The sequence below is a fragment of the Pseudophryne corroboree genome, chromosome 6 (genome assembly GCF_028390025.1).
Source record: "Pseudophryne corroboree isolate aPseCor3 chromosome 6, aPseCor3.hap2, whole genome shotgun sequence".
NCBI classification, from domain to species: Eukaryota; Metazoa; Chordata; class Amphibia; order Anura; family Myobatrachidae; genus Pseudophryne; species Pseudophryne corroboree.
In genome coordinates, this window is record NC_086449.1 from 93,090,423 (window position 1) to 93,108,702 (window position 18,280).

General features: G+C 37.1%; 32 non-coding genes across 32 annotated transcripts; 16 read left to right on the forward strand and 16 right to left on the reverse strand.

Moving 5' to 3' along the window:
* Positions 1 to 673: 673 nt before the first annotated feature.
* On the reverse strand, positions 674 to 746 carry TRNAI-UAU (transfer RNA isoleucine (anticodon UAU)). The gene has a single exon. It is a non-coding gene; the product is annotated as a tRNA-Ile (tRNA).
* A 117-nt stretch (positions 747 to 863) lies between these two features.
* TRNAE-UUC (transfer RNA glutamic acid (anticodon UUC)) lies at positions 864 to 935 on the forward strand. The gene has a single exon. It is a non-coding gene; the product is annotated as a tRNA-Glu (tRNA).
* A 777-nt stretch (positions 936 to 1,712) lies between these two features.
* TRNAM-CAU (transfer RNA methionine (anticodon CAU)) lies at positions 1,713 to 1,785 on the reverse strand. Its single transcript has one exon. It is a non-coding gene; the product is annotated as a tRNA-Met (tRNA).
* Positions 1,786 to 1,899: 114 nt separating this feature from the next.
* TRNAE-UUC (transfer RNA glutamic acid (anticodon UUC)) lies at positions 1,900 to 1,971 on the forward strand. The gene has a single exon. It is a non-coding gene; the product is annotated as a tRNA-Glu (tRNA).
* Positions 1,972 to 2,747: 776 nt separating this feature from the next.
* Positions 2,748 to 2,820, reverse strand: TRNAI-UAU (transfer RNA isoleucine (anticodon UAU)). Its single transcript has one exon. It is a non-coding gene; the product is annotated as a tRNA-Ile (tRNA).
* Positions 2,821 to 2,937: 117 nt separating this feature from the next.
* Positions 2,938 to 3,009, forward strand: TRNAE-UUC (transfer RNA glutamic acid (anticodon UUC)). Its single transcript has one exon. It is a non-coding gene; the product is annotated as a tRNA-Glu (tRNA).
* Positions 3,010 to 3,786: 777 nt separating this feature from the next.
* TRNAM-CAU (transfer RNA methionine (anticodon CAU)) lies at positions 3,787 to 3,859 on the reverse strand. Its single transcript has one exon. It is a non-coding gene; the product is annotated as a tRNA-Met (tRNA).
* Positions 3,860 to 3,973: 114 nt separating this feature from the next.
* Positions 3,974 to 4,045, forward strand: TRNAE-UUC (transfer RNA glutamic acid (anticodon UUC)). The gene has a single exon. It is a non-coding gene; the product is annotated as a tRNA-Glu (tRNA).
* Positions 4,046 to 4,822: 777 nt separating this feature from the next.
* TRNAM-CAU (transfer RNA methionine (anticodon CAU)) lies at positions 4,823 to 4,895 on the reverse strand. The gene has a single exon. It is a non-coding gene; the product is annotated as a tRNA-Met (tRNA).
* A 114-nt stretch (positions 4,896 to 5,009) lies between these two features.
* TRNAE-UUC (transfer RNA glutamic acid (anticodon UUC)) lies at positions 5,010 to 5,081 on the forward strand. Its single transcript has one exon. It is a non-coding gene; the product is annotated as a tRNA-Glu (tRNA).
* Positions 5,082 to 5,858: 777 nt separating this feature from the next.
* On the reverse strand, positions 5,859 to 5,931 carry TRNAM-CAU (transfer RNA methionine (anticodon CAU)). Its single transcript has one exon. It is a non-coding gene; the product is annotated as a tRNA-Met (tRNA).
* A 114-nt stretch (positions 5,932 to 6,045) lies between these two features.
* On the forward strand, positions 6,046 to 6,117 carry TRNAE-UUC (transfer RNA glutamic acid (anticodon UUC)). The gene has a single exon. It is a non-coding gene; the product is annotated as a tRNA-Glu (tRNA).
* Positions 6,118 to 6,888: 771 nt separating this feature from the next.
* TRNAM-CAU (transfer RNA methionine (anticodon CAU)) lies at positions 6,889 to 6,961 on the reverse strand. Its single transcript has one exon. It is a non-coding gene; the product is annotated as a tRNA-Met (tRNA).
* A 114-nt stretch (positions 6,962 to 7,075) lies between these two features.
* On the forward strand, positions 7,076 to 7,147 carry TRNAE-UUC (transfer RNA glutamic acid (anticodon UUC)). Its single transcript has one exon. It is a non-coding gene; the product is annotated as a tRNA-Glu (tRNA).
* A 776-nt stretch (positions 7,148 to 7,923) lies between these two features.
* TRNAI-UAU (transfer RNA isoleucine (anticodon UAU)) lies at positions 7,924 to 7,996 on the reverse strand. Its single transcript has one exon. It is a non-coding gene; the product is annotated as a tRNA-Ile (tRNA).
* A 117-nt stretch (positions 7,997 to 8,113) lies between these two features.
* TRNAE-UUC (transfer RNA glutamic acid (anticodon UUC)) lies at positions 8,114 to 8,185 on the forward strand. The gene has a single exon. It is a non-coding gene; the product is annotated as a tRNA-Glu (tRNA).
* A 777-nt stretch (positions 8,186 to 8,962) lies between these two features.
* Positions 8,963 to 9,035, reverse strand: TRNAM-CAU (transfer RNA methionine (anticodon CAU)). The gene has a single exon. It is a non-coding gene; the product is annotated as a tRNA-Met (tRNA).
* A 114-nt stretch (positions 9,036 to 9,149) lies between these two features.
* TRNAE-UUC (transfer RNA glutamic acid (anticodon UUC)) lies at positions 9,150 to 9,221 on the forward strand. Its single transcript has one exon. It is a non-coding gene; the product is annotated as a tRNA-Glu (tRNA).
* A 777-nt stretch (positions 9,222 to 9,998) lies between these two features.
* On the reverse strand, positions 9,999 to 10,071 carry TRNAM-CAU (transfer RNA methionine (anticodon CAU)). Its single transcript has one exon. It is a non-coding gene; the product is annotated as a tRNA-Met (tRNA).
* A 114-nt stretch (positions 10,072 to 10,185) lies between these two features.
* Positions 10,186 to 10,257, forward strand: TRNAE-UUC (transfer RNA glutamic acid (anticodon UUC)). Its single transcript has one exon. It is a non-coding gene; the product is annotated as a tRNA-Glu (tRNA).
* Positions 10,258 to 11,034: 777 nt separating this feature from the next.
* On the reverse strand, positions 11,035 to 11,107 carry TRNAM-CAU (transfer RNA methionine (anticodon CAU)). Its single transcript has one exon. It is a non-coding gene; the product is annotated as a tRNA-Met (tRNA).
* Positions 11,108 to 11,221: 114 nt separating this feature from the next.
* TRNAE-UUC (transfer RNA glutamic acid (anticodon UUC)) lies at positions 11,222 to 11,293 on the forward strand. Its single transcript has one exon. It is a non-coding gene; the product is annotated as a tRNA-Glu (tRNA).
* A 776-nt stretch (positions 11,294 to 12,069) lies between these two features.
* Positions 12,070 to 12,142, reverse strand: TRNAM-CAU (transfer RNA methionine (anticodon CAU)). The gene has a single exon. It is a non-coding gene; the product is annotated as a tRNA-Met (tRNA).
* A 114-nt stretch (positions 12,143 to 12,256) lies between these two features.
* Positions 12,257 to 12,328, forward strand: TRNAE-UUC (transfer RNA glutamic acid (anticodon UUC)). The gene has a single exon. It is a non-coding gene; the product is annotated as a tRNA-Glu (tRNA).
* Positions 12,329 to 13,104: 776 nt separating this feature from the next.
* TRNAM-CAU (transfer RNA methionine (anticodon CAU)) lies at positions 13,105 to 13,177 on the reverse strand. The gene has a single exon. It is a non-coding gene; the product is annotated as a tRNA-Met (tRNA).
* A 114-nt stretch (positions 13,178 to 13,291) lies between these two features.
* On the forward strand, positions 13,292 to 13,363 carry TRNAE-UUC (transfer RNA glutamic acid (anticodon UUC)). Its single transcript has one exon. It is a non-coding gene; the product is annotated as a tRNA-Glu (tRNA).
* A 776-nt stretch (positions 13,364 to 14,139) lies between these two features.
* Positions 14,140 to 14,212, reverse strand: TRNAM-CAU (transfer RNA methionine (anticodon CAU)). The gene has a single exon. It is a non-coding gene; the product is annotated as a tRNA-Met (tRNA).
* Positions 14,213 to 15,170: 958 nt separating this feature from the next.
* TRNAM-CAU (transfer RNA methionine (anticodon CAU)) lies at positions 15,171 to 15,243 on the reverse strand. Its single transcript has one exon. It is a non-coding gene; the product is annotated as a tRNA-Met (tRNA).
* A 114-nt stretch (positions 15,244 to 15,357) lies between these two features.
* TRNAE-UUC (transfer RNA glutamic acid (anticodon UUC)) lies at positions 15,358 to 15,429 on the forward strand. The gene has a single exon. It is a non-coding gene; the product is annotated as a tRNA-Glu (tRNA).
* A 776-nt stretch (positions 15,430 to 16,205) lies between these two features.
* TRNAM-CAU (transfer RNA methionine (anticodon CAU)) lies at positions 16,206 to 16,278 on the reverse strand. The gene has a single exon. It is a non-coding gene; the product is annotated as a tRNA-Met (tRNA).
* Positions 16,279 to 16,392: 114 nt separating this feature from the next.
* On the forward strand, positions 16,393 to 16,464 carry TRNAE-UUC (transfer RNA glutamic acid (anticodon UUC)). The gene has a single exon. It is a non-coding gene; the product is annotated as a tRNA-Glu (tRNA).
* A 965-nt stretch (positions 16,465 to 17,429) lies between these two features.
* On the forward strand, positions 17,430 to 17,501 carry TRNAE-UUC (transfer RNA glutamic acid (anticodon UUC)). Its single transcript has one exon. It is a non-coding gene; the product is annotated as a tRNA-Glu (tRNA).
* Positions 17,502 to 18,280: the final 779 nt, after the last annotated feature.

Below are 18,280 nucleotides of genomic sequence, written 5' to 3' on the forward strand. Positions count from 1 at the left end.
CGTGATCCACTGCTACTAATTGTGACAAGGTTTTGGGCAACTGCTGTGCCATTATCATTGGCCTTATCACAGGTAAAATTTCCAGGTATTATGAAACTGTGAGAAATGGGCTCTCTGAGGACAAAAATCACAAAGAATAGAACAATGCATTATGCTCCCCTTTTCCATCATTGATTCCAGCTGCATTAAAAATAAAATAAAAAAATGTTACAAATGTGTCAAGTGATCTGAAAACACCTTTTCCATTAGTTATGGTCTAAAATCCTTTGGCGTTAAAACAAATTTACAGATGTTAAGTCCTGTTATAAAGAGAAAATTCCTTCAATCCGGATAGGTGTTCTGGCAACTTTACAAGAAACAGAGTTTTAACTCTCAAGTTACAATGCACTGTTCTGAGGACAACAGTCATGACAAATAGAATGAAAAATGCTTTATGCTTTTTTTCCCCTAAATGGGTACATCTTGGATGAGTTATTTGACATCTTTTCTTTTATTGCTGGTCTGAAATCTTTTATAGGTCAGGTGAATTATTAAAGCTTATCTGCAATTATAAACAGATGACACAACTCTTTCTGAAAGGTTACATTTTGATGCTATCAGTCTAGTTTGTTAGAAACAGGACTGCATCTCTCATATTGCAATGCCATGCTCCCAAAATAGACATCAATAAAAATGCCCTGTGTGAGGCTTGAACTCACGACCTTCAGATTATAAAACTGACACGCTACCAACTGCGCTAACAAGGCAACTATAGCCTTAGATTTGGATTAGAAAAGGTGAGGCATTTTGGTTTAACAAATTTCCGGTATCAGTTAAAAAAATGTTTTCCTTGTATGAAACTTTGAAGTAGGTTTTTTTCAGCTTCCCATATGGTCTAGCGGTAAGGATTCCTGGTTTTCACCCAGGCGGCCCGGGTTCGACTCCCGGTATGGCAATGGAATCTTATTGTTGTTTCTAAACAGATTCAAAAGCAGAGGAACAAAAACTAATAGTTGTAGCCAGATGTTTCCTTGTGTCTGATGTGGTTCCAATTGCAGACGTGATCCACTGCTACTAATTGTGACAAGGTTTTGGGTAACTGCTGTGCCATTATCATTGGCCTTATCACAGGTAAAATTTCCAGGTATTATGAAACTGTGAGAAATGGGCTTTCTGAGGACAAAAATCACAAAGAATAGAACAATGCATTATGCTCCCCTTTTCCATCATTGATTCCAGCTGCATGAAAAATAAAATAAAAAAATGTTGCAAATGTGTCAAGTGATCTGAAAACACCTTTTCCATTAGTTATGGTCTAAAATCCTTTGGCGTTAAAACAAATTTACAGATGTTAAGTCCTGTTATAAAGAGAAAATTCCTTCAATCCGGATAGGTGTTCTGGCAACTTTACAAGAAACAGAGTTTTAACTCTCAAGTTACAATGCACTGTTCTGAGGACAACAGTCATGACAAATAGAATGAAAAATGCTTTATGCTTTTTTTCCCCTAAATGGGGTAGATCTTGGATGAGTTATTTGACATCTTTTCTTTTATTGCTGGTCTGAAAACTTTTATAGGTCAGGTGAATTATTAAAGCTTATCTGCAATTATAAACTGATGACACAACTCTTTCTGAAAGGTAACATTTTGATGCAATCAGTCTAGTTTGTTAGAAACAGGACTGCATCTCTCATATTGCAATGCCATGCTCCCAAAATAGACATCAATAAAAATGCATTGTGTGAAGCTTGAACTCACGTCCTTCAGATTATGAGACTGACGCGCTACCAACTGCGCTAACAAGGCAACTGTAGGCTTATTTTTGGATTAGAAAAGGTGAGACATTTTGGATTAACAAATTTCCTATATCAGTAAAAATGTTTTCCTTGTATGAAACTTTGAAGGAGATTTGTTTCAGCTTCCCATATGGTCTAGCGGTAAGGATTCCTGGTTTTCACCCAGGCGGCCCGGGTTCGACTTCTGGTATGGGAATAGAATCTTATTGTTGTTTCTAAACAGATTCAAAAGCAGAGGAAAAAAAACTAATAGTTGTAGCCAGATGTTTCCTTGTGTCTGATGTGGTTCCAATTGCAGACGTGATCCACTGCTACTAATTGTGACAAGGTTTTGGGCAACTGCTGTGCCATTATCATTGGCCTTATCACAGGTAAAATTTCCAGGTATTATGAAACTGTGAGAAATGGGCTCTCTGAGGACAAAAATCACAAAGAATAGAACAATGCATTATGCTCCCCTTTTCCATCATTGATTCCAGCTGCATTAAAAATAAAATAAAAAAATGTTACAAATGTGTCAAGTGATCTGAAAACACCTTTTCCATTAGTTATGGTCTAAAATCCTTTGGCGTTAAAACAAATTTACAGATGTTAAGTCCTGTTATAAAGAGAAAATTCCTTCAATCCGGATAGGTGTTCTGGCAACTTTACAAGAAACAGAGTTTTAACTCTCAAGTTACAATGCACTGTTCTGAGGACAACAGTCATGACAAATAGAATGAAAAATGCTTTATGCTTTTTTTCCCCTAAATGGGTACATCTTGGATGAGTTATTTGACATCTTTTCTTTTATTGCTGGTCTGAAATCTTTTATAGGTCAGGTGAATTATTAAAGCTTATCTGCAATTATAAACAGATGACACAACTCTTTCTGAAAGGTTACATTTTGATGCTATCAGTCTAGTTTGTTAGAAACAGGACTGCATCTCTCATATTGCAATGCCATGCTCCCAAAATAGACATCAATAAAAATGCCCTGTGTGAGGCTTGAACTCACGACCTTCAGATTATAAAACTGACACGCTACCAACTGCGCTAACAAAGCAACTATAGCCTTAGATTTGGATTAGAAAAGGTGAGGCATTTTGGTTTAACAAATTTCCGGTATCAGTTAAAAAAATGTTTTCCTTGTATGAAACTTTGAAGTAGGTTTTTTTCAGCTTCCCATATGGTCTAGCGGTAAGGATTCCTGGTTTTCACCCAGGCGGCCCGGGTTCGACTCCTGGTATGGGAATGGAATCTTATTGTTGTTTCTAAACAGATTCAAAAGCAGAGGAACAAAAACTAATAGTTGTAGCCAGATGTTTCCTTGTGTCTGATGTGGTTCCAATTGCAGACGTGATCCACTGCTACTAATTGTGATGAGGTTTTGGGCAACTGCTGTGCCATTATCGTTGGCCTTATCACAGGTAAAATTTCTAGGTATTATGAAACTGTGAGAAATGGGCTCTCTGAGGACAAAAATCACAAAGAATAGAACAATGCATTATGCTCCCCTTTTCCATCATTGATTCCAGCTGCATGAAAAATAAAATAAAAAAATGTTGCAAATGTGTCAAGTGATCTGAAAACACCTTTTCCATTAGTTATGGTCTAAAATCCTTTGGCGTTAAAACAAATTTACAGATGTTAAGTCCTGTTATAAAGAGAAAATTCCTTCAATCCGGATAGGTGTTCTGGCTACTTTACAAGAAACAGAGTTTTAACTCTCAAGTTACAATGCACTGTTCTGAGGACAACAGTCATGACAAATAGAATGAAAAATGCTTTATGCTTTTTTTCCCCTAAATGGGGTAGATCTTGGATGAGTTATTTGACATCTTTTCTTTTATTGCTGGTCTGAAAACTTTTATAGGTCAGGTGAATTATTAAAGCTTATCTGCAATTATAAACTGATGACACAACTCTTTCTGAAAGGTAACATTTTGATGCAATCAGTCTAGTTTGTTAGAAACAGGACTGCATCTCTCATATTGCAATGCCATGCTCCCAAAATAGACATCAATAAAAATGCCCTGTGTGAGGCTTGAACTCACGACCTTCAGATTATGAGACTGACGCGCTACCAACTACGCTAACAAGGCACCTGTAGCCTTAGATTTGGATTAGAAAAGGTGAGGCATTTTGGTTTAACAAATTTCCGATATCAGTAAAAATGTTTTCCTTGTATGAAACTTTGAAGTAGATTTATTTCAGCTTCCCATATGGTCTAGCGGTAAGGATTCCTGGTTTTCACCCAGGTGGCCCGGGTTCGACTCCCGGTATGGGAATGGAATCTTATTGTTGTTTCTAAACAGATTCAAAAGCAGAGGAACAAAAACTAATAGTTGTAGCCAGATGTTTCCTTGTGTCTGATGTGGTTCCAATTGCAGATGTGATCCACTGCTACTACTTGTGACAAGGTTTTGGGCAACTGCTGTGCCATTATCATTGGCCTTATCACAGGTAAAATTTCCAGGTATTATGAAACTGTGAGAAATGGGCTCTCTGAGGACAAAAATCACAAAGAATAGAACAATGCATTATGCTCCCCTTTTCCATCATTGATTCCAGCTGCATGAAAAATAAAATAAAAAAATGTTACAAATGTGTCAAGTGATCTGAAAACACCTTTTCCATTAGTTATGGTCTAAAATCCTTTGGCGTTAAAACAAATTTACAGATGTTAAGTCCTGTTATAAAGAGAAAATTCCTTCAATCCGGACAGGTGTTCTGGCAACTTTACAAGAAACAGAGTTTTAACTCTCAAGTTACAATGCACTGTACTGAGGACAACAGTCATGACAAATAGAATGAAAAATGCTTTATGCTTTTTTTCCCCTAAATGGGGTAGATCTTGGATGGGTTATTTGACATCTTTTCTTTTATTGCTGGTCTGAAAACTTTTATAGGTCATGTGAATTATTGAAGCTTATCTGCAATTATAAACAGATGACACAACTCTTTCTGAATGGTAACATTTTGATGCAATCAATCTAGTTTGTTAGAAACAGGACTGCATCTCTCATATTGCAATGCCATGCTCCCAAAATAGACATCAATAAAAATGCCCTGTGTGAGGCTTGAACTCACGACATTCAGATTATGAGACTGATGCGCTACCAACTGCGCTAACAAGGAAACTGTAGGCTTATTTTTGGATTAGAAAAGGTGAGGCATTTTGGTTTAACAAATTTCCGATATCAGTAAAAATGTTTTCCTTGTATGAAACTTTGAAGGAGATTAATTTCAGCTTCCCATATGGTCTAGCGGTAAGGATTCTTGGTTTTCACCCAGGCGGCCCGGGTTCGACTCCCGGTATGGGAATAGAATCTTATTGTTGTTTCTAAACAGATTCAAAAGCAGAGGAACAAAAACTAATAGTTGTAGCCTGATGTTTCCTTGTGTCTGATGTGGTTCCAATTGCAGACGTGATCCACTGCTACTAATTGTGACAAGGTTTTGGGCAACTGCTGTGCCATTATCATTGGCCTTATCACAGGTAAAATTTCCAGGTATTATGAAACTGTGAGAAATGGGCTCTCTGAGGACAAAAATCACAAAGAATAGAACAATGCATTATGCTCCCCTTTTCCATCATTGATTCCAGCTGCATGAAAAATAAAATAAAAAAATTTTACAAATGTGTCAAGTGATCTGAAAACACCTTTTCCATTAGTTATGGTCTAAAATCCTTTGGCGTTAAAACAAATTTACAGATGTTAAGTCCTGTTATAAAGAGAAAATTCCTTCAATCCGGATAGGTGTTCTGGCAACTTTACAAGAAACAGAGTTTTAACTCTCAAGTTACAATGCACTGTTCTGAGGACAACAGTCATGACAAATAGAATGAAAAATGCTTTATGCTTTTTTCCCCCTAAATGGGGTAGATCTTGGATGAGTTATTTGACATCTTTTCTTTTATTGCTGGTCTGAAAACTTTTATAGGTCAGGTGAATTATTGAAGCTTATCTGCAATTATAAACAGATGACACAACTCTTTCTGAAAGGTAACATTTTGATGCAATCAGTCTAGTTTGTTAGAAACAGGACTGCATCTCTCATATTGCAATGCCATGCTCCCAAAATAGACATCAATAAAAATGCCCTGTGTGAGGCTTGAACTCACAACCTTCAGATTATGAGACTGACGCGCTACCAACTGCGCTAACAAGGCAACTGTAGGCTTATTTTTGGATTAGAAAAGGTGAGGCATTTTGGTTTAACAAATTTCCGATATCAGTAAAAATGTTTTCCTTGTATGAAACTTTGAAGGAGATTTATTTCAGCTTCCCGTATGGTCTAGCGGTAAGGATTCTTGGTTTTCACCCAGGCGTCCCGGGTTCGACTCCCGGTATGGGAATAGAATCTTATTGTTGTTTCTAAACAGATTCAAAAGCAGAGGAACAAAAACTAATAGTTGTAGCCAGATGTTTCCTTGTGTCTGATGTGGTTCCAATTGCAGACGTGATCCACTGCTACTAATTGTGACAAGGTTTTGGGCAACTGCTGTGCCATTATCATTGGCCTTATCACAGGTAAAATTTCCAGGTATTATGAAACTGTGAGAAACTCTCTGAGGACAAAAATTACAAAGAATAGAAAAATGCATTATGCTCCCCTTTTCCATCATTGATTCCAGCTGCATGAAAAATAAAATAAAAAAATGTTACAAATGTGTCAAGTGATCTGAAAACACCTTTTCCATTAGTTATGGTCTAAAATCCTTTGGCGTTAAAACAAATTTACAGATGTTAAGTCCTGTTATAAAGAGAAAATTCCTTCAATCCGGATAGGTGTTCTGGCTACTTTACAAGAAACAGAGTTTTAACTCTCAAGTTACAATGCACTGTTCTGAGGACAACAGTCATGACAAATAGAATGAAAAATGCTTTATGCTTTTTTTCCCCTAAATGGGTACATCTTGGATGAGTTATTTGACATCTTTCTTTTATTGCTGGTCTGAAATCTTTTATAGGTCAGGTGAATTATTAAAGCTTATCTGCAATTATAAACAGATGACACAACTCTTTCTGAAAGGTAACATTTTGATGCTATCAGTCTAGTTTGTTAGAAACAGGACTGCATCTCTCATATTGCAATGCCATGCTCCCAAAATAGACATCAATAAAAATGCCCTGTGTGAGGCTTGAACTCACGTCCTTCAGATTATGAGACTGACGCGCTACCAACTGCGCTAACAAGGCAACTGTAGGCTTATTTTTGGATTAGAAAAGGTGAGGCATTTTGGATTAACAAATTTCCTATATCAGTAAAAATGTTTTCCTTGTATGAAACTTTGAAGGAGATTTGTTTCAGCTTCCCATATGGTCTAGCGGTAAGGATTCCTGGTTTTCACCCAGGCGGCCCGGGTTCGACTTCTGGTATGGGAATAGAATCTTATTGTTGTTTCTAAACAGATTCAAAAGCAGAGGAAAAAAAACTAATAGTTGTAGCCAGATGTTTCCTTGTGTCTGATGTGGTTCCAATTGCAGACGTGATCCACTGCTACTAATTGTGACAAGGTTTTGGGCAACTGCTGTGCCATTATCATTGGCCTTATCACAGGTAAAATTTCCAGGTATTATGAAACTGTGAGAAATGGGCTCTCTGAGGACAAAAATCACAAAGAATAGAACAATGCATTATGCTCCCCTTTTCCATCATTGATTCCAGCTGCATTAAAAATAAAATAAAAAAATGTTACAAATGTGTCAAGTGATCTGAAAACACCTTTTCCATTAGTTATGGTCTAAAATCCTTTGGCGTTAAAACAAATTTACAGATGTTAAGTCCTGTTATAAAGAGAAAATTCCTTCAATCCGGATAGGTGTTCTGGCAACTTTACAAGAAACAGAGTTTTAACTCTCAAGTTACAATGCACTGTTCTGAGGACAACAGTCATGACAAATAGAATGAAAAATGCTTTATGCTTTTTTTCCCCTAGATGGGTACATCTTGGATGAGTTATTTGACATCTTTTCTTTTATTGCTGGTCTGAAATCTTTTATAGGTCAGGTGAATTATTAAAGCTTATCTGCAATTATAAACAGATGACACAACTCTTTCTGAAAGGTTACATTTTGCTGCTATCAGTCTAGTTTGTTAGAAACAGGACTGCATCTCTCATATTGCAATGCCATGCTCCCAAAATAGACATCAATAAAAATGCCCTGTGTGAGGCTTGAACTCACGACCTTCAGATTATAAAACTGACACGCTACCAACTGCGCTAACAAGGCAACTATAGCCTTAGATTTGGATTAGAAAAGGTGAGGCATTTTGGTTTAACAAATTTCCGGTATCAGTTAAAAAAATGTTTTCCTTGTATGAAACTTTGAAGTAGGTTTTTTTCAGCTTCCCATATGGTCTAGCGGTAAGGATTCCTGGTTTTCACCCAGGCGGCCCGGGTTTGACTCCCGGTATGGGAATGGAATCTTATTGTTGTTTCTAAACAGATTCAAAAGCAGAGGAACAAAAACTAATAGTTGTAGCCAGATGTTTCCTTGTGTCTGATGTGGTTCCAATTGCAGACGTGATCCACTGCTACTAATTGTGACAAGGTTTTGGGTAACTGCTGTGCCATTATCATTGGCCTTATCACAGGTAAAATTTCCAGGTATTATGAAACTGTGAGAAATGGGCTTTCTGAGGACAAAAATCACAAAGAATAGAACAATGCATTATGCTCCCCTTTTCCATCATTGATTCCAGCTGCATGAAAAATAAAATAAAAAAATGTTGCAAATGTGTCAAGTGATCTGAAAACACCTTTTCCATTAGTTATGGTCTAAAATCCTTTGGCGTTAAAACAAATTTACAGATGTTAAGTCCTGTTATAAAGAGAAAATTCCTTCAATCCGGATAGGTGTTCTGGCTACTTTACAAGAAACAGAGTTTTAACTCTCAAGTTACAATGCACTGTTCTGAGGACAACAGTCATGACAAATAGAATGAAAAATGCTTTATGCTTTTTTTCCCCTAAATGGGGTAGATCTTGGATGAGTTATTTGACATCTTTTCTTTTATTGCTGGTCTGAAAACTTTTATAGGTCAGGTGAATTATTAAAGCTTATCTGCAATTATAAACTGATGACACAACTCTTTCTGAAAGGTAACATTTTGATGCAATCAGTCTAGTTTGTTAGAAACAGGACTGCATCTCTCATATTGCAATGCCATGCTCCCAAAATAGACATCAATAAAAATGCCCTGTGTGAGGCTTGAACTCACGACCTTCAGATTATGAGACTGACGCGCTACCAACTACGCTAACAAGGCACCTGTAGCCTTAGATTTGGATTAGAAAAGGTGAGGCATTTTGGTTTAACAAATTTCCGATATCAGTAAAAATGTTTTCCTTGTATGAAACTTTGAAGTAGATTTATTTCAGCTTCCCATATGGTCTAGCGGTAAGGATTCCTGGTTTTCACCCAGGTGGCCCGGGTTCGACTCCAGGTATGGGAATGGAATCTTATTGTTGTTTCTAAACAGATTCAAAAGCAGAGGAACAAAAACTAATAGTTGTAGCCAGATGTTTCCTTGTGTCTGATGTGGTTCCAATTGCAGATGTGATCCACTGCTACTACTTGTGACAAGGTTTTGGGCAACTGCTGTGCCATTATCATTGGCCTTATCACAGGTAAAATTTCCAGGTATTATGAAACTGTGAGAAATGGGCTCTCTGAGGACAAAAATCACAAAGAATAGAACAATGCATTATGCTCCCCTTTTCCATCATTGATTCCAGCTGCATGAAAAATAAAATAAAAAAATGTTACAAATGTGTCAAGTGATCTGAAAACACCTTTTCCATTAGTTATGGTCTAAAATCCTTTGGCGTTAAAACAAATTTACAGATGTTAAGTCCTGTTATAAAGAGAAAATTCCTTCAATCCGGACAGGTGTTCTGGCAACTTTACAAGAAACAGAGTTTTAACTCTCAAGTTACAATGCACTGTTCTGAGGACAACAGTCATGACAAATAGAATGAAAAATGCTTTATGCTTTTTTTCCCCTAAATGGGGTAGATCTTGGATGGGTTATTTGACATCTTTTCTTTTATTGCTGGTCTGAAAACTTTTATAGGTCATGTGAATTATTGAAGCTTATCTGCAATTATAAACAGATGACACAACTCTTTCTGAATGGTAACATTTTGATGCAATCAATCTAGTTTGTTAGAAACAGGACTGCATCTCTCATATTGCAATGCCATGCTCCCAAAATAGACATCAATAAAAATGCCCTGTGTGAGGCTTGAACTCACGACATTCAGATTATGAGACTGATGCGCTACCAACTGCGCTAACAAGGAAACTGTAGGCTTATTTTTGGATTAGAAAAGGTGAGGCATTTTGGTTTAACAAATTTCCGATATCAGTAAAAATGTTTTCCTTGTATGAAACTTTGAAGGAGATTAATTTCAGCTTCCCATATGGTCTAGCGGTAAGGATTCTTGGTTTTCACCCAGGCGGCCCGGGTTCGACTCCCGGTATGGGAATAGAATCTTATTGTTGTTTCTAAACAGATTCAAAAGCAGAGGAACAAAAACTAATAGTTGTAGCCTGATGTTTCCTTGTGTCTGATGTGGTTCCAATTGCAGACGTGATCCACTGCTACTAATTGTGACAAGGTTTTGGGCAACTGCTGTGCCATTATCATTGGCCTTATCACAGGTAAAATTTCCAGGTATTATGAAACTGTGAGAAATGGGCTCTCTGAGGACAAAAATCACAAAGAATAGAACAATGCATTATGCTCCCCTTTTCCATCATTGATTCCAGCTGCATGAAAAATAAAATAAAAAAATTTTACAAATGTGTCAAGTGATCTGAAAACACCTTTTCCATTAGTTATGGTCTAAAATCCTTTGGCGTTAAAACAAATTTACAGATGTTAAGTCCTGTTATAAAGAGAAAATTCCTTCAATCCGGATAGGTGTTCTGGCAACTTTACAAGAAACAGAGTTTTAACTCTCAAGTTACAATGCACTGTTCTGAGGACAACAGTCATGACAAATAGAATGAAAAATGCTTTATGCTTTTTTCCCCCTAAATGGGGTAGATCTTGGATGAGTTATTTGACATCTTTTCTTTTATTGCTGGTCTGAAAACTTTTATAGGTCAGGTGAATTATTGAAGCTTATCTGCAATTATAAACAGATGACACAACTCTTTCTGAAAGGTAACATTTTGATGCAATCAGTCTAGTTTGTTAGAAACAGGACTGCATCTCTCATATTGCAATGCCATGCTCCCAAAATAGACATCAATAAAAATGCCCTGTGTGAGGCTTGAACTCACGACCTTCAGATTATGAGACTGACGCGCTACCAACTGCGCTAACAAGGCAACTGTAGGCTTATTTTTGGATTAGAAAAGGTGAGGCATTTTGGTTTAACAAATTTCCGATATCAGTAAAAATGTTTTCCTTGTATGAAACTTTGAAGGAGATTTATTTCAGCTTCCCGTATGGTCTAGCGGTAAGGATTCTTGGTTTTCACCCAGGCGTCCCGGGTTCGACTCCCGGTATGGGAATAGAATCTTATTGTTGTTTCTAAACAGATTCAAAAGCAGAGGAACAAAAACTAATAGTTGTAGCCAGATGTTTCCTTGTGTCTGATGTGGTTCCAATTGCAGACGTGATCCACTGCTACTAATTGTGACAAGGTTTTGGGCAACTGCTGTGCCATTATCATTGGCCTTATCACAGGTAAAATTTCCAGGTATTATGAAACTGTGAGAAATGGGCTCTCTGAGGACAAAAATCACAAAGAATAGAAAAATGCATTATGCTCCCCTTTTCCATCATTGATTCCAGCTGCATGAAAAATAAAATAAAAAAATGTTACAAATGTGTCAAGTGATCTGAAAACACCTTTTCCATTAGTTATGGTCTAAAATCCTTTGGCGTTAAAACAAATTTACAGATGTTAAGTCCTGTTATAAAGAGAAAATTCCTTCAATCCGGATAGGTGTTCTGGCTACTTTACAAGAAACAGAGTTTTAACTCTCAAGTTACAATGCACTGTTCTGAGGACAACAGTCATGACAAATAGAATGAAAAATGCTTTATGCTTTTTTTCCCCTAAATGGGTACATCTTGGATGAGTTATTTGACATCTTTTCTTTTATTGCTGGTCTGAAATCTTTTATAGGTCAGGTGAATTATTAAAGCTTATCTGCAATTATAAACAGATGACACAACTCTTTCTGAAAGGTAACATTTTGATGCTATCAGTCTAGTTTGTTAGAAACAGGACTGCATCTCTCATATTGCAATGCCATGCTCCCAAAATAGACATCAAAAAAAATGCCCTGTGTGAGGCTTGAACTCACGACCTTCAGATTATGAGACTGACGCGCTACCAACTGCGCTAACAAGGCAACTGTACCCTAAGATTTGGATTAGACAAGGTGAGGCATTTTGGTTTAACAAATTTCCGATATCAGTAAAAATGTTTTCCTTGTATGAAACTTTGAAGGAGATTTATTTCAGCTTCCCATATGGTCTAGCGGTAAGGATTCCTGGTTTTCACCCAGGCGGCCCGGGTTCGACTCCCGGTATGGGAATGGAATCTTATTGTTGTTTTTAAACAGATTTAAAAGCAGAGGAACTAAAACTAATAGTTGTAGCCAGATGTTTCCTTGTGTCTGATGTGGTTCCAATTGCAGACGTGATCCACTGCTACTAATTGTGACAAGGTTTTGAGCAACTGCTGTGCCATTATCATTGGCCTTATCACAGGTAAAATTTCCAGGTATTATGAAACTGTGAGAAATGGGCTCTCTGAGGACAAAAATCACAAAGAATAGAACAATGCATTATGCTCCCCTTTTCCATCATTGATTCCAGCTGCATGAAAAATAAAATAAAAAAATGTTACAAATGTGTCAAGTGATCTGAAAACACCTTTTCCATTAGTTATGGTCTAAAATCCTTTGGCGTTAAAACAAATTTACAGATGTTAAGTCCTGTTATAAAGAGAAAATTCCTTCAATCCGGATAGGTGTTCTGGCAACTTTACAAGAAACAGAGTTTTAACTCTCAAGTTACAATGCACTGTTCTGAGGACAACAGTCATGACAAATAGAATGAAAAATGCTTTATGCTTTTTTTCCCCTAAATGGGTACATCTTGGATGAGTTATTTGACATCTTTTCTTTTATTGCTGGTCTGAAATCTTTTATAGGTCAGGTGAATTATTAAAGCTTATCTGCAATTATAAACAGATGACACAACTCTTTCTGAAAGGTAACATTTTGATGCTATCAGTCTAGTTTGTTAGAAACAGGACTGCATCTCTCATATTGCAATGCCATGCTCCCAAAATAGACATCAATAAAAATGCCCTGTGTGAGGCTTGAACTCACGACCTTCAGATTATGAGACTGACGCGCTACCAACTGCGCTAACAAGGCAACTGTAGCCTAAGATTTGGATTAGAAAAGGTGAGGCATTTTGGTTTAACAAATTTCCGATATCAGTAAAAATGTTTTCCTTGTATGAAACTTTGAAGTAGATTTATTTCAGCTTCCCATATGGTCTAGCGGTAAGGATTCCTGGTTTTCACCCAGGCGGCTCGAGTTCGACTCCCGGTATGGGAATGGAATCTTATTGTTGTTTCTAAACAGATTCAAAAGCAGAGGAACTAAAACTAATAGTTGTAGCCAGATGTTTCCTTGTGTCTGATGTGGTTCCAATTGCAGACGTGATCCACTGCTACTAATTGTGACAAGGTTTTGAGCAACTGCTGTGCCATTATCATTGGCCTTATCACAGGTAAAATTTCCAGGTATTATGAAACTGTGAGAAATGGGCTCTCTGAGCACAAAAATCACAAAGAATAGAACAATGCATTATGCTCCCCTTTTCCATCATTGATTCCAGCTGCATGAAAAATAAAATAAAAAAATGTTACAAATGTGTCAAGTGATCTGAAAACACCTTTTCCATTAGTTATGGTCTAAAATCCTTTGGCGTTAAAACAAATTTACAGATGTTAAGTCCTGTTATAAAGAGAAAATTCCTTCAATCCGGATAGGTGTTCTGGCTACTTTACAAGAAACAGAGTTTTAACTCTCAAGTTACAATGCACTGTTCTGAGGACAACAGTCATGACAAATAGAATGAAAAATGCTTTATGCTTTTTTTCCCCTAAATGGGTACATCTTGGATGAGTTATTTGACATCTTTTCTTTTATTGCTGGTCTGAAATCTTTTATAGGTCAGGTGAATTATTAAAGCTTATCTGCAATTATAAACAGATGACACAACTCTTTCTGAAAGGTAACATTTTGATGCTATCAGTCTAGTTTGTTAGAAACAGGACTGCATCTCTCATATTGCAATGCCATGCTCCCAAAATAGACATCAATAAAAATGCCCTGTGTGAGGCTTGAACTCACGACCTTCAGATTATGAGACTGACGCGCTACCAACTGCGCTAACAAGGCAACTGTAGGCTTATTTTTGGATTAGAAAAGGTGAGGCATTTTGGTTTAACAAATTTCCGATATCAGTAAAAATGTTTTCCTTGTATGAAACTTTGAAGGAGATTTATTTCAGCTTCCCATATGGTCTAGCGATAAGGATTCTTGGTTTTCACCCAGGCGGCCCGTGTTCGACTCCCGGTATGGGAATAGAATCTTATTGTTGTTTCTAAACAGATTCAAAAGCAGAGGAACAAAAACTAATAGTTGTAGCCAGATGTTTCCTTGTGTCTGATGTGGTTCCAATTGCAGACGTGATCCACTGCTACTAATTGTGACAAGGTTTTGGGCAACTGCTGTGCCATTATCATTGGCCTTATCACAGGTAAAATTTCCAGGTATTATGAAACTGTGAGAAACTCTCTGAGGACAAAAATTACAAAGAATAGAAAAATGCATTATGCTCCCCTTTTCCATCATTGATTCCAGCTGCATGAAAAATAAAATAAAAAAATGTTACAAATGTGTCAAGTGATCTGAAAACACCTTTTCCATTAGTTATGGTCTAAAATCCTTTGGCGTTAAAACAAATTTACAGATGTTAAGTCCTGTTATAAAGAGAAAATTCCTTCAATCCGGATAGGTGTTCTGGCTACTTTACAAGAAACAGAGTTTTAACTCTCAAGTTACAATGCACTGTTCTGAGGACAACAGTCATGACAAATAGAATGAAAAATGCTTTATGCTTTTTTTCCCCTAAATGGGTACATCTTGGATGAGTTATTTGACATCTTTTCTTTTATTGCTGGTCTGAAATCTTTTATAGGTCAGGTGAATTATTAAAGCTTATCTGCAATTATAAACAGATGACACAACTCTTTCTGAAAGGTAACATTTTGATGCTATCAGTCTAGTTTGTTAGAAACAGGACTGCATCTCTCATATTGCAATGCCATGCTCCCAAAATAGACATCAATAAAAATGCCCTGTGTGAGGCTTGAACTCACGACCTTCAGATTATGAGACTGACGCGCTACCAACTGCGCTAACAAGGCAACTGTAGCCTAAGATTTGGATTAGACAAGGTGAGGCATTTTGGTTTAACAAATTTCCGATATCAGTAAAAATGTTTTCCTTGTATGAAACTTTGAAGGAGATTTATTTCAGCTTCCCATATGGTCTAGCGGTAAGGATTCCTGGTTTTCACCCAGGCGGCCCGGGTTCGACTCCCGGTATGGGAATGGAATCTTATTGTTGTTTTTAAACAGATTTAAAAGCAGAGGAACTAAAACTAATAGTTGTAGCCAGATGTTTCCTTGTGTCTGATGTGGTTCCAATTGCAGACGTGATCCACTGCTACTAATTGTGACAAGGTTTTGAGCAACTGCTGTGCCATTATCATTGGCCTTATCACAGGTAAAATTTCCAGGTATTATGAAACTGTGAGAAATGGGCTCTCTGAGGACAAAAATCACAAAGAATAGAACAATGCATTATGCTCCCCTTTTCCATCATTGATTCCAGCTGCATGAAAAATAAAATAAAAAAATGTTACAAATGTGTCAAGTGATCTGAAAACACCTTTTCCATTAGTTATGGTCTAAAATCCTTTGGCGTTAAAACAAATTTACAGATGTTAAGTCCTGTTATAAAGAGAAAATTCCTTCAATCCGGATAGGTGTTCTGGCAACTTTACAAGAAACAGAGTTTTAACTCTCAAGTTACAATGCACTGTTCTGAGGACAACAGTCATGACAAATAGAATGAAAAATGCTTTATGCTTTTTTTCCCCTAAATGGGTACATCTTGGATGAGTTATTTGACATCTTTTCTTTTATTGCTGGTCTGAAATCTTTTATAGGTCAGGTGAATTATTAAAGCTTATCTGCAATTATAAACAGATGACACAACTCTTTCTGAAAGGTAACATTTTGATGCTATCAGTCTAGTTTGTTAGAAACAGGACTGCATCTCTCATATTGCAATGCCATGCTCCCAAAATAGACATCAATAAAAATGCCCTGTGTGAGGCTTGAACTCACGACCTTCAGATTATGAGACTGACGCGCTACCAACTGCGCTAACAAGGCAACTGTAGCCTTAGATTTGGATTAGAAAAGGTGAGGCATTTTGGTTTAACAAATTTCCGATATCAGTAAAAATGTTTTCCTTGTATGAAACTTTGAAGGAGATTTATTTCAGCTTCCCATATGGTCTAGCGGTAAGGATTCTTGGTTTTCACCCAGGCGGCCCGGGTTCGACTCCCGGTATGGGAATAGAAACTTATTGTTATTTCTAAACAGATTCAAAAGCAGAGGAACAAAAACTAATAGTTGTAGCCAGATGTTTCCTTGTGTCTGATGTGGTTCCAATTGCAGACGTGATCCACTGCTACTAATTGTGATGAGGTTTTGGGCAACTGCTGTGCCATTATCATTGGCCTTATCACAGGTAAAATTTCCAGGTATTATGAAACTGTGAGAAATGGGCTCTCTGAGGACAAAAAATTACAAAGAATAGAACAATGCATTATGCTCCCCTTTTCCATCATTGATTCCAGCTGCATGAAAAATAAAATAAAAAAAATGTTACAAATGTGTCAAGTGATCTGAAAACACCTTTTCCATTAGTTATGGTCTAAAATCCTTTGGCGTTAAAACAAATTTACAGATGTTAAGTCCTGTTATAAAGAGAAAATTCCTTCTATCCGGATAGGTGTTCTGGCAACTTTACAAGAAACAGAGTTTTAACTCTCAAGTTACAATGCACTGTTCTGAGGACAACAGTCATGACAAATAGAATGAAAAATGCTTTATGCTTTTTTTCCCCTAAATGGGTACATCTTGGATGAGTTATTTGACATCTTTTCTTTTATTGCTGGTCTGAAATATTTTATAGTTCAGGTGAATTATTAAAGCTTATCTGCAATTATAAACAGATGACACAACTCTTTCTGAAAGGTAACATTTTGATGCTATCAGTCTAGTTTGTTAGAAACAGGACTGCATCTCTCATATTGTAATGCCATGCTCCCAAAACAGACATCAATAAAAATGCCCTGTGTGAGGCTTGAACTCACGAACTTCAGATAATGAGACTTACGCGCTACCAACTGCGCTAACAAGGAAACTGTAGCCTTAGATTTGGATTAGAAAAGGTGAGGCATTTTGGTTTAACAAATTTCCGATATCAGTAAAAATGTTTTCCTTGTATGAAACTTTGAAGGAGATTTATTTCAGCTTCCCATATGGTCTAGCGGTAAGGATTCCTGGTTTTCATCCAGGTGGCCCGAGTTCGACTCCCGGTATGGCAATGGAATCTTATTGTTGTTTCTAAACAGATTCAAAAGCAGAGGAACAAAAACTAATAGTTGTAGCCAGATGTTTCCTTGTGTCTGATGTGATTCCAATTGCAGACGTGATCCACTGCTACTAATTGTGACAAGGTTTTGGGCAACTGCTGTGCCATTATCATTGGCCTTATCACAGGTAAAATTTCCAGGTATTATGAAACTGTGAGAAATGGGCTCTCTGAGGACAAAAATCACAAAGAATAGAACAATGCATTATGCTCCCCTTTTCCATCATTGATTCCAGCTGCATGAAAAATAAAATAAAAAAAATGTTACAAATGTGTCAAGTGATCTGAAAACACCTTTTCCATTAGTTATGGTCTAAAATCCTTTGGCGTTAAAACAAATTTACAGATGTTAAGTCCTGTTATAAAGAGAAAATTCCCTTTATAGCGGTAAGGATTCTTGGTTTGCACCCAGGCGGCCCGGGTTCGACTCCCGGTATGGGAATAGAATCTTATTGTTGTTTCTAAACAGATTCAAAAGCAGAGGAACAAAAACTAATAGTTGTAGCCAGATGTTTCCTTGTGTCTGATGTGGTACCAATTGCAGACGTGATCCACTGCTACTAATTGTGACAAGGTTTTGGGCAACTGCTGTGCCATTATCATTGGCCTTATCACAGGTAAAATTTCCAGGTATTATGAAACTGTGAGAAACTCTCTGAGGACAAAAATTACAAAGAATAGAACAATGCATTATGCTCCCCTTTTCCATCATTGATTCCAGCTGCATGAAAA